Raw genomic sequence first — 12,800 nt, 5'->3', positions numbered from 1 at the left:
AATAATATTTGGCACTGCTAATAACCTCATAAAACTACAGGAAAGCCAACATTGGATGATGGATGGGACTTTTAATATCTGTCCCGAACCTTTTTTCCAATTATACACAATCCATGGCCTGTATCAAAACTGCAACATACTACTACTTTATGCACTACTACCAAATAAATCTAATTCCATATATATGGAATTATTACACACAATAAAACGAAAAACTAATGACTATTCCCCTGAAAAAATAATACTAGATTTTGAACAATCAATGCTTTCAGCTATCCTAAAAAAAAAAACCCATACCTGTATCCAAGGCTGTTATTATCACTTTAACCAGTGCCTATGGAGAAATTTACAAAAGACAACACTAAGCATAGAATATGCAACAAATGCATCTTTTGCATATCAAATAAAGAAACTAACAGCACTTGCATATGTCCCAGAACAGACGTTGCAGAACACTACAACATTTTAATCGACAGCAACTTTTACAAACAAAATTAAACTAAACTAAGTCCACTATTAGACTATTTTGAGGATACATGGGTGGGTAGACTCCATAGATCTGGCCACAGAAGAAATCCTAAATTCTTAATACCCTGGTGGAACGTCTACAGAAGTACACTAAATGGAGAATCAAAAACAAACAACGCTGTCGAAGGATGGCATAATGCCTTCCTTCAGTTAACAGGCAGAACTAAACCAAGTTTAGAAATATTTATTAAATGCCTACAAAAGGAACAAATTTATCAAGAATTCCGAATGGAACAGTCCATTACTGAATTAACTCCCAAAACATCTAAACAAACAAAACAAATGCATAAATACCTAGAACAACAAGTCAAGTTGTACCCTAGCACAAAAGGCATTGAATATCTCAACATAATAGCCAAAACACTCCTCTAAATTACTATCACCAACAAATCAGTAATAAAAAAATATCAACAATAAAATGCAAATAACAATTTATTTTAGGACAAAAATAATTAATGTGTGCAATATATGTCTAATATGGATAAAAAATATATATACACACATTAATAATATTTGTAATAAAATAAAACAGAACAATCATGATAAAAACATTACCCATGCTCAACAAGAAAAAGTGGACCTGTCCCTCTATGAATTTTGCCATCCACCAAACAAAATTAGTGGTGGGTGGTTGGGCTGTAAGGGGAATAGAAGGAGAAGTAGGGCGGAGGAGAAGGGGATCGGGGGATCCCGCTTTTGCAGAACTAGGGTCCTCACACACCCAGCAAGCTAGGTGTCATGCTTCATCATTTGGACCTGCTCCTCGTTGGACCGGCGCTGCAATGTCCAACGGGCACCCGCGAAGGGGCTCTTTATCGGAGATCTTCTGTTCCTTAGCTGTATGATGAAGTTGGGGTGTGTGGCCCGTGGTAGTGTAGATGGTCACGTGGTGCAGTGAGTGCGTGAATGATTAAAAAAGGTTAGATAGTCCAAGTAGATATATTTATTCTGGTTGGTAATCCACCTTAGTAAAAACAAAGCGGAGTGGCAGTTCCCTCGGGCGGGATAGTCAGTTGCTAGACTGCTCTACTCTCTGGGTCAACATGGTTCTTGCCTTAATGGTTAACAATATACCGTGGCAATTCTTCAGGACCATGATATGTATAAAAAACAGTGCAAGTGGTAAGTAAAATCTACACTGGATGGTGCTTCTAATGAAGTATTACCAATCAGTTGTCACTACATGTCAGGGCGACCGGGGTGGAAAAGCGGCAGACGGTCTTTCCGTCCGCCACGGTCTCCCCTGCCATACTAATATGGCAGGGGGGAATTCACTTGCGGATGTCGGGCGGATTGCCCCCGCCAGGCCGGCGGTGGCTACCGCCAGCCTGGCGGGGGCAATCCGCCCGACATCCCAATGGGCCCCTAAACTTTTGTAATATATTTTCAACAGTGTCCTCCAAAATGCCCCCTTGACTATATAGAACACCCTTAACACTCTCCTTCGGAATGGGCGTGCCTCATTTGCTATGCTTAATCTTGTGGGATGCTTGGATTCTGAAGAATCCCTTTGACTTCAGTAATGTAACGTTGATTACACCACTGGGTAGCACAGCTGTACATTAGTGTGTTCCCCTGCAGTATTCAGGTTGAAATCTCAATGGCACCAAATATTGTGGACACCATATTAAAAGGACAATATATCAACAGGCAAGTAAGTATAGCTTTCCTGCACCTAACTTCACATGTATATACATTGACAATATATATATATTCTAGGTGCATCGCTGTGGAGTTAAGAATCATAAATCTATACTTACTCTACATTCACTTATCTTTTAATATTTTGTCTCTCAATATTCTCTCTATGATATTAGTGTATCACGATATTCCTAGCCTTGATATTCTGTAGTAAAATTATTCATTAGCGCTGCAGCTTGCGGAAATCCTCTGGGTGATATATTCATATATGATGGGATCACTTTTCATTCTCACAGCAACGTCAGCAGATCTGGCATCACCCCTTAATTCAACAAGATTTGCTTATCCGTCTAATGGTTTATGTCTGGTCCACGCCAACAACTGTTGCTGTGGCATTAGTACTTGTGTATTTCTCCTTATCTCTGTCCCAATTTTTCAATAATATTGTAAGTTACACTTGTTACCAAGGGAATAACATGCATTTTCTTTTTTCAACTGGCCCCACATGAATTTGGCATCAATGCACATTAATAAACTTGCAAAAATGCTTGATGTGTCACTTATATGAGGTGTACTCATTTTGTTTGCTGATTTTGTTTCTCCATACAATGCACCTAAACAGTTTTTGAATTGATGGATCTTCTTCCCATCGCCTTCTTTGCTCATTTAGTCGATTTATTATTTACTTTTATGGAGGCACCAAATATCACAGGGCATCTTTGCCTCATACAGAAAGGAAGGTTTAGGGTACCCTACCTTTTCATAATTTACACCAGTTTTGATCATAGGAAGTGATGAGCGACTTGACCTCCAACTTCAAAAATGAGTTCTTCATCCATTGAGACACTGCCAGCTGATGATGGGTGCTAACTTGGAGTGATTCTGGTTGAAGATATGTTCAATCTTGCCACGCAATTTGCAGCCGATACCCGTCTTCATATCTTGACATTTTCTGGTGGAACATTTTGTCGATACAGCTTTGAGTGATAGTGAAGTTACACCTATCAACCGGTCATCATGGCATGATGGATATGAGATGCCCGGCATTCTAGATACAGTACATGAGACTTTCACTTCTTCAAATTTGCTGCTGTCTAAGTCATTTGAGGGCCTTACAGGAGCACATTCTGCATTATTTCACATTTCATCCGTGCTCCCAGATTACACTGTTTACGGAACCGTGTCACAATCTACAGTTTACAAAACCACCAGACTGTGATGCTCCTGGTGCTCACTTTTCTTGATGCCAACTGTATTTCATGCTACAAATGATAAAGCCAGTTACAACTTCATAGGGAAGACACCTCTTCTACACTGTTCTCTTATTCTTCATCTTTTTCCATATTTTCTGAATTCCGATTTCAATGGGGCTTATTGTTCTGTTAAAATTTTTTAACACTATCCAAATATTATATATTGCTTATTGCATAACGCCTGTTATGGTGCACGGACATTTTCTTTTGCTACCTCATTGCATCCCTCCCCTGGAAAATCACTCATGGGAGCTTTGCAGGATTTATCTTTAGACCTTGGGTTTGAGACCTCTGACTTTCGACATCTGCTTTCAGTATGGTACCACTGTATTGAGCTTATCTTGAAATTCCTTTCGCTAAAAAACATTGTACATTTATGATGTTTGTATTATGCTTGGATAGATTTTATATATTAATGTTTTGCTTAGCAATGTCGCGGATAGGTCATAAATCTTATTCTTATAAACATCTTAGGAAACATGTCCTGTCTGTGCACACATTCCTATTCAGTGTACTGCAGTATAAAGTGAACATATTTTATATTGTAGATTGAGAGGATAATTGATGTGCTGAGGGACATCCTGAAGGACAAGGGCTAGAATACTCTGCTCATGGACTTGGACTTGGAATGTGGGCACAGGCTCCACTCACAGGAGGTATAGTAGGAAAAGATATGCGGATGCGATAAATAGCGATCCAATACCATCAAGAAGACCTTGATGAAGGTGGATCCAGGATTGCATAAGACCACACAAAGGTATTATGCTACTGGGACTGAGTTGGTGGAAGTGGGAAAGTGGTCCTTTCTGATGACTCCGAAGAGTGTGGCAGAGAGAACCACACGATTATGAATCACGTCAATGGCTGATCAACGTATTGACGAGAAGGTGGTGACCTGAATGTGCTGAAATGTATCAGGAACAAGAGAGTGCTAGACTGTGACATAACAGTGTGATGGTGACTTTTGTTTGTTAAATAAATGGATTATGGAAGGACTTGTTCGCTGTGTGTGTGCAGGTCAGTGTGATAAAGGAGTCATGTAAATCCAATCAGTTGTGAGTGGTATAAGTGTGAGAGGTAACTTGGCAGTGTGAGGGTTTGGTCTGATAGGAGGTCATTAATAGTAACATTTTAAATGGCTGTATAATAAATAAAAAGTGTTACTAGTCAAATACATGCATCACAATTTTGATATAAGAACTTAAAACAGTGGAATATATATCTATATATTATGTAGTTATATTTTTATAACAAAATACTTTCATGGCATTTGATATAAAATCACATCATCAATTACTCATAGGACATAATATTTAACAACGTTTGCCATTAAACGCTTTTGGTATTTCTCAGCTGCAGTCTATACATTTTTAAGTGTAATTGTCAAAAGCCGTTCTGATTAAAAAGAGCCTTCAGATGCAGATTTAGAGCATGTGTAAAATGTAATTTACACTCACAGCGTTTGGATTCCCACTTTGTTACAGTTCGGCGAGAAGAGTTTTCTCAGAATTACTGTTAAGGTATCAAAATACATCAGCACTGCAGGGCTGTGCTAGATTTATTTATGAGTGACATCTGAGTGAAACATTCAGCTCAGTGCGTGAGTGTGTCCAGATGGTCGGCAAGCTGCTGTTCGCTGCACTGTCATGCAACCATTATATCATTAGCTTGCACTTTTCATTCAGGTGAGTCAGCTGTTCAATATATTTTGTGATGAGCATTAAGCACCTCTTAAGTGGATACCAAATTCGGCAGCAATGATTGAAACCCGATAAATATGATGGATTTTAATAACAGCTGAGATTATAGATGAAAAACATAATATAAATCATCACAGATATTCAACACAATACGGTTTCAGCCACGTGTCTTCAACCCCAAACCCACCCACTTCTCACCTGCAACTGGAGCATAACTGAAATCAGTGCTTTATGCTGACTGTCGAATCCTTAAAAGCTGCAAAGCAGCTTCTATTTGCATATAGCACTGTACTAAAGAGGTGAGCAAATTAGCTTATGCATTGTGATATGCTTTCATAATTATTATAGAGTGCAATAAAAGGTGTCCAACCTCAACAAATATATGGACACCAAGTAAATCTGCATCATGACTTTTGCTTTGTATTTTATGAAATATCAGAAGCTTTTTTAAAAAAAATATTTTGATAGGTTGCACACATAATACACAGCAGGGCAGAGAACATCTCTGTCATTTTACATGAATCAGTAAAAGTGCAAACAATTTTCTGCATGTTGTAAACCACCCTCCCCCTATCCCACCAACCCCAACGTCAGCAAGAACAGCGTTGCACAGAGATACACAAGCTAAGTTATATCTACAGCTATGCGGATGTAATGGACCAACAGTAGCGGCCCATGGTGGGAGTGCTGCTGGCGCTGATGTGGGGCGGGGGAGGGGCAGTGTCGGGGGTAGTAAACTACAGATTACGGCGGATTAGATGTAAGTAAACATATAAATAAATAAAACAAATTTCGTTGCAAGCGCTGCTTCGCATTTGGTGACTTTGCATGCGTGCTGCACTGTGCAGCACGCATTCATAGTGGGGAAAAGCTTTCCCTCGTGTCTAGGCATAGTACTTTGTAAAGGAAGGGTGGAGAAGTGTGGCTCAGGGGTTAGAGGCGGCAGACCTGGAACTTGAGTTCGGCCCTGGACCAGGGTTCAATTCCCGCCTCGGCGGGTCTTGGGCTCAATAATTCCACGGACTCGTTAATTCTCGCTCCGGTGCCTTCTCGACTCACGGGTTCACACTCTGCGACTCTGGGCAATAGCTTGCTTAATCTCCACATCGGCCCCTCGCGGTGGGATGCCTGGCTTTCACCTTGTGGATACCCTTCCAGGGTTATCTCACAGGGGAATACCAGGACGGGTTCCCTAAGCAAGCGCGGAGATGCCCCAGGGTAAGTCCTGCGCTATATAAGTTTCATACATTTACATTCCTGTACAAAACCTATGCTAGACTCACAAACACACACACACACACCCTAGCGCTATGGTGCTAAGTTGTGTGCGTGGTGCATGGCAGCTGTAATCAGCGCCGGCACAAGGGGAGGAGAGAGCCATATCTTTGAAAATATGGGGCTCTCCTGCTCCTTCTCTGTTGCACAATGCAGCACAGCCTCGCGGAGGGCTGCGCTGCGTTGCGTGGAGATTTGGTAAATCTCCCCCATAGTGTTTTAAGTACTCCTAACAATCCGCCCTCCTCTCCCTTTCCACTGCCCCTTTAGCTCCCTCATGCACTGCTTCTCGTGTATGTATTTTACCATGATATGCCAGAGTGATTGGAAAATCTGAACCCCGCCCCTTCCCAATTTTACGGCCCAAGCTACACCCCTGGTAATGCTTCCTGACCCAACCACCTAGAGGAACAGAAAATGTCTGCGATGTTCTCCCTAGAACTGGTGGAAACAACGCTATCTGTTGCATTTATTTCTCAGTACAAGAAGAAAACTTGAAATAGATGATTTTGATGTGGAAAGTGGACTGGAATGAGGAATTATTTCTTTCTGCTATCCCTCACATAAAAATCCTGAGTGCCTTAATAAATGTGAAGTAGCAGCCTAGCTATGCACTGTTTTCCCCAGGAGTCTAAGCACGTGTGTAACTATCACTTAAACTAATGGCACTCTGTCGCAAGTGCAGTTTCCCACTGTGCTGTTACACTATTGTATCTTTGGTACATTACTTTTTTGACACGGTTTGTCGTTCCTTTTGGAACTGTGGTGTATACACGGTTTGTCCCACAAGTTGTGGCTTGTGGGTGCTAAACCGAATGTTTATATATACTTCTGTAAACGTTGGCTTTGTGGTGTAGGTAAAAACACAAATTCTCTGACAACCAAATGTAATACTCCAATCTGACATCAGTACGGTAAGGCCCCCAAGTACCTTTCTAATACAGTGTGTCCAAACTCAGCTATCATCACCAACCGTTCATATGCCACTAAGCATGTGGTCGTATTGATTGTATGATTGTGGCCTCTGCGTTCTGTGATGTATTTTTGGTGAAAAAAAATGTATTTCAGGCCATTTTGTTCATTAAAGCACTACTTTCTTTATGTATTTGTGGTGAAAAATGCATTTCAGGATTTCTTTTTCATTAAAACACTACATTGTTTTGGAAAGAAATAAGTTATTTTTCCAAAATGTGAAACCTCATATTGATTTGAAATATGTGGGAATTTTCATAAACACATAGGTCACTGAATGGGACAAATAACTGCATTTCCAAGTTTATATTTAAATGTAATAGTTCACTCATAATTTCTACTGTTGTTTGAGACCCTGATCTGTAACATTGGTGTACCCTCTCCGCTTTCCAAAACTGCAAGGTCTTCATAACCTGAGCCATATGACTGCCACATGACCCTGAAAACTCTGTTCACTGCTGTGCACTGTGTGAGATGTGTCATTTTTAGGTTTCGCCCTGGGCGTTGCAACTGCGTAGCAGTTGCTCCGCCCACGGCGAAACCTCATGATCCTACATATCGACTTTGGTTCCGCCTCTGTCTCCCATTGGCTAGCTCCATAAATGGAGGCTAGCCATTGGGAGACAGAGGCTGTCAATCACGCTTTCTGGTGAAAACGCGATTCGGGGGCGTTTCTGGGACTTTTTTTAAGTCCCGCCCCTTTGTCCCGGGCCGCGCTGTCATTGGCTGCCGGCCCGGGACACCCCCGTGACGTCATTCCCTGGGCCGCGCTGTGATTGGCTGGCCGGCCCGGGACCTGACTTGTTTGTCTTTCTTTTTCATTTGCATTGTCTTTACTGCACAAGGATTCAGGTCTGGTAATTTCTGATGTTAACGGTGATTCCATCGGCCCTGTCCCCGTCCTTTCTTGTTGTTGCTTAAGTTTGAGGGCGCGTTTCCTTGCTTTGCGCCTCTGGCCGCGTTTGTAGTTTCTCCGTTGGCGATTTGTCGGTTTCTTGGTCTTAGGGTCGCTATCCGTTCCTTGGCTAAAAAACAATCTCGTCGCCTGGGGAAGGTACAGCTTTAGGGTCGATGGATGAAGATGTCGCTTCATTGCCTTCGTTTTCACTCTCCATGGCCGAGCTGATATCAGAGTATGTAGATTCCTCTTGGTTAGATGTGTTTGCGGTGGCAGCTTTAGATTTGTTTCTATTTCCGCTTGTGGCTTTGCCCGATTTGATGTTATCGAACTTGCGTGCAAAAGTGAAAATGCGCCCGCACTCATAATCTGCGAGGTCGCGCTGAAACTTAAAAGCCTTCCGTACTTTGATTTTTTCTTCTTCTTTTCTCAGGCGGGTGGTCATTTCAGCGTATAGTTTTCTCTGGTGTTCCCATTTGCGCAATCTCATCACTTAATGCCACCACCTTTTTCTGCAATTCTATGCGATCTATTTCAGCGTATTTCACCAGTAGTATGACCAGTTCTCTCGATGAGTCAAGATTTTTCTGAGCCCACTCTCTCATTAGATCTGGGTTAGGTTGTTCGTAACTGGGAGCCAGTAGTATGCGTAGCCTCCTCGGGACTCTCCCCGCATCCAAATAGCTTTGAAGAGACCGGTGCTCCCACCATTTGACTTGCTCTCCGCGCATCAACTTTTCTAATGTCCTCATTTTATTTCTTAAACTATTGTCAGGTTTCAAGTTTGTTTGCCCTTGTGGCTCAGTGCGGTCTCGAACCTGGGCTATGTTAACAAACAGTCCCACAGCTGCCGCCTCTCGGTCCTTTAACGTGTCTGCCGACATTTCCTTTGTACCGCTTGCAATAAGTGAAGGCACCACCCGAACTGAAAGGTATAGATCCCTCTCCGTCGTCGGGCTCCCTCTGCACTCCAAACTCCCCACAATCGATTACAGGTCCTACCTTTCCCGTCCTGCTGAGAATCTCGTACACCCTCCGGTGCCCCGAGGCAAAGCGAGCGTTCCAGGTGCCTTTATTTCTTCGTGGGGGGTAGACTGGTGTAATCCTCCCGGATTCAAAAAAGCTCCGTGCCATGGCTCGAAGACAGGCTTCCGTTACCAGTCACCTCAATCAGCTTGGGGGTTCGTGTGATACTGGTCGAAGCCTCGCCAGTTGTATATCCCAAACACTGCTCGGGAAAGCCTTTTCTTGCTCGATGTAACAGCGTGCAGCAGGCAAGCAGACACGAATCCAGGTTTAGTGCAAATCTTCAGCGTTTATTGTTAGTCGGCCATAACGCGTTTCACCACCAAGGTGGTGGCTTGATCACATGACAACGTTCGAAACTATAGCGGACCATTTAAAGAGCTGCACCATAAGCACGTGATTGTGAATAGTGTTAAACATAGAATTAAGAAAGGTCTCTGTTCTCTCAGCAGGTGAGTATGCAAAGTAAATAAACCAACATTTAGCATCGGGGTATTGTGAGCAGGTTCGAATGGTGATCTCATTGTGGCTGGTAAACATTCTAGATTGAAATACATGCAATTTCCAAATGAACAATGTTAAAAATCCATGTGAAAGTTAAATGAACGTATATAAATATAAAAATATTTTTGCACCCATTCGTAAATATAGTTAAATGTATAAAAATATATATGTATGTGTGCATATTTCTCTATATAAAATCAATACATTTATATACATCGACAATCCTAAAATATCTTGTTTAGGCATGTGAACAGTTTCATGATAGCTGCATAAATGCATTGGCCACCGGAAAAATTGATTCCGGTGCACATGGCATGACTAGAGTTAATACCGGCCATACGACTAAGGTGCCAGCTTAACATAAACCCTGTGGTGACTCCCTGCAATGAGACTAAGAAATGTAAGTGCTTGTACAGTGCAAAAATTGTGAATTTTGTTAAAAAACCAAATCAATGATGTTTTAGAGAAGTCAAAGGCAGTTGCTGGGTACAATAAAAACAAGCATTTACAATGCAACGGTTTCGCCTTTGACAAAGTTAGAGCTATTGGCATTGTAAATGACAAATTGTTTATTTATGTGTTGGTTTTGAAAACAGATAAATAAATGGCTTTGTCATTTACAATGTCAATAGCTCTAACTTTGTCAAATGCGAAACCGTTGCATTGTAAATGCTTGTTTTTTATTTTGTTCATCCTGCCCCTTCCAAGGAGTTTATTAGCCATAACTTGTTATGAAAATCTATTTTGAAGGGGTGGATGGAAAAATAAAAGAAAGAGAAGTGTTGATAAGTGCCATAAAAATGACAATGAATGTAGAACTACATTTGTGAACCGTATGTATCTCTAATAGTTTTTGAACTTTTAAAAAAAATTGTGCTGATAAATCTATCATCTTGCAACCACTTTTTTCAATCTATTTTTGGGGCATGACAACTCTAAAAACCTTTGGAGGTTGTAGGGGGTGGGGTGGTCATTGGCTTGCTTACCACCATATACACTACTGAATCTTAAAACGAGTGCCATCTCAGAGGCTATGGCTTTTTAGCAAATGTATGTGAATATTATGCAGTAAAATGCACTCATTGGAAAATCTTCTTGGGAGAGAACTCATCCACTCGGCCTCTTCAGATGGAATAGCTTAGGCTAATTCGGGCCAGGTATTCATACCCCACTACTTTTAATGAGCACCAGGACCATCCTTCTCCACCGGTCTCCTTGCAATATTTCTCCATTTCTATCCATCCATGCTCTCTCTCCTTCTCTCTCTTCTCCCTTTGTTATCACTTTCTCTATACCTTTCCACTCCCTACCTCTCTTTCACTCTTTCTTGAACTTCCCATGCCTGCTGCAATTATCCTCGAGGAGCTGGTGAAAGTGACTGAGACACCTAAAGGAGAGAGGATGTATCCTTACGGCTAGAGCAGTCGAAGCTGGGGAACCGGGTTCGAGTCTCGGCAAATGTGCCCTATAGACTATATTTTTACGCAGGCATGGTGCTCCCACTTAATACAACACTTTGAAATACTAATGGTAGAGGGCAGTAATCACTTCCCACTACGGATGGAATTGCAGGTAAACAGAGTCCTGCCGAGACAGAAAGTGTTTCAAGTAGATATTGAATACCCAAAGAGTCTCACAACCCGGATTAGCGAAGAATATATAAAGAAATTGAGTGCATTCCAGATAATAGTTGATTTAGAAAATCTACCATCAGGAGAGGATATATCCTGGTATGAGGATATAATAAGGCAACTTGTAGAATGCCTGAGGATAAAAATCAAACGGGGAAACCAGGGTTCAGCAAGTAAAACTAAATTAAATAAGAATAATAAACCATGGTTTGACGAGGAGTGCCGGAAAGTAAAGGCCGCTATTAGGCAACTCGAAAGATGCCTTAGGCGTAGATACAACGATGCAGCATCACTAGATCTTAAGAAGCTGAGGATAAATTATAAGGCAACTATTAGAGAAAAAAAAGATCCTTTAAAGAAAAATGCTGGATGAATTTACTTGAGGCAATAGAAGAAAAAAGTGTCAAAAGGCTTTTGGAAAATGATATAGGAATGTACAGGGAAAGGGGCAGGGACTATGCAATGCTCAGTTCCAGAGGATAAGTGGGTAAGCTACCTGGAGGAAATTTATGGCAAATGGCCAAGGAGGGGGGAAATACCATCAACCAGCTGGCCAAGAGTCAGGGAAGAAGTAAGAGGGCAGTACTCCCTAGGCCTTTTAAGACCATATTAGCAGGATTAAATTTAACACGTGCGGCTGGCCCAGATAGTCTAACTGCAGTCATTATAAAAACTAATCCAGAGTGGTGGGCAAAATTCCTCTCAAAGATGTTTTTGAGAATTTTAGATACAGGAATTATGCCAGATAGTTGGAAAGGGGCTATTATAAGACAGATACATAAAAAAGGCAATGTACACTCCCCTAAAAATTATCGCCTAATAAATCTCCTGGATATTGGGGAAAAAGTATTCTCCAAAGTAATCCTAGAGCTACTGAAAGATTGGGTAGAAGATAATTTGATAGTACCCCGGGAACATGGGGGATTTAAAGAAGGGCACTCAACGGTGGACCACTGTTTCGCCCTCTGGGCGGTCGCACGGAAGTCGATAGAGCAGAGGGGTAATCTATTTTGCTGCTTTGTGGACTTCAGCACGGCATTTGACCTTGTGGGTAGGGAGCAGCTGTGGTCAACCTTGGCAGGTTACAAAATACATGATGATTTGCTAGCCCTTATACAGGCCTTACATTCAGATAATTGGGCCCAGGTAATCCTGGATGAGGAGGGAGGAATCTCTGGGAGGATCCAGATTGGAAAGGGCCTGAGGCAGGGGTGTGTACTAGCCCCCTTGCTTTTCTCTCTGTTTATAGCCGACCTACCACTGAAACTAGGAGAGGTCAGAGGGGCTAGCCCAAAATTAGGAGGTAACCACATATCTTGCCTGCTATATGCGGATGACCTGGTAATTATGGACCAAACAGAGATAGGTCTCC

The sequence above is a fragment of the Lissotriton helveticus genome, chromosome 10 (assembly GCF_964261635.1).
Source record: "Lissotriton helveticus chromosome 10, aLisHel1.1, whole genome shotgun sequence".
NCBI classification, from domain to species: domain Eukaryota; kingdom Metazoa; phylum Chordata; class Amphibia; order Caudata; family Salamandridae; genus Lissotriton; species Lissotriton helveticus.
This window is presented reverse-complemented; position numbering follows the sequence as displayed.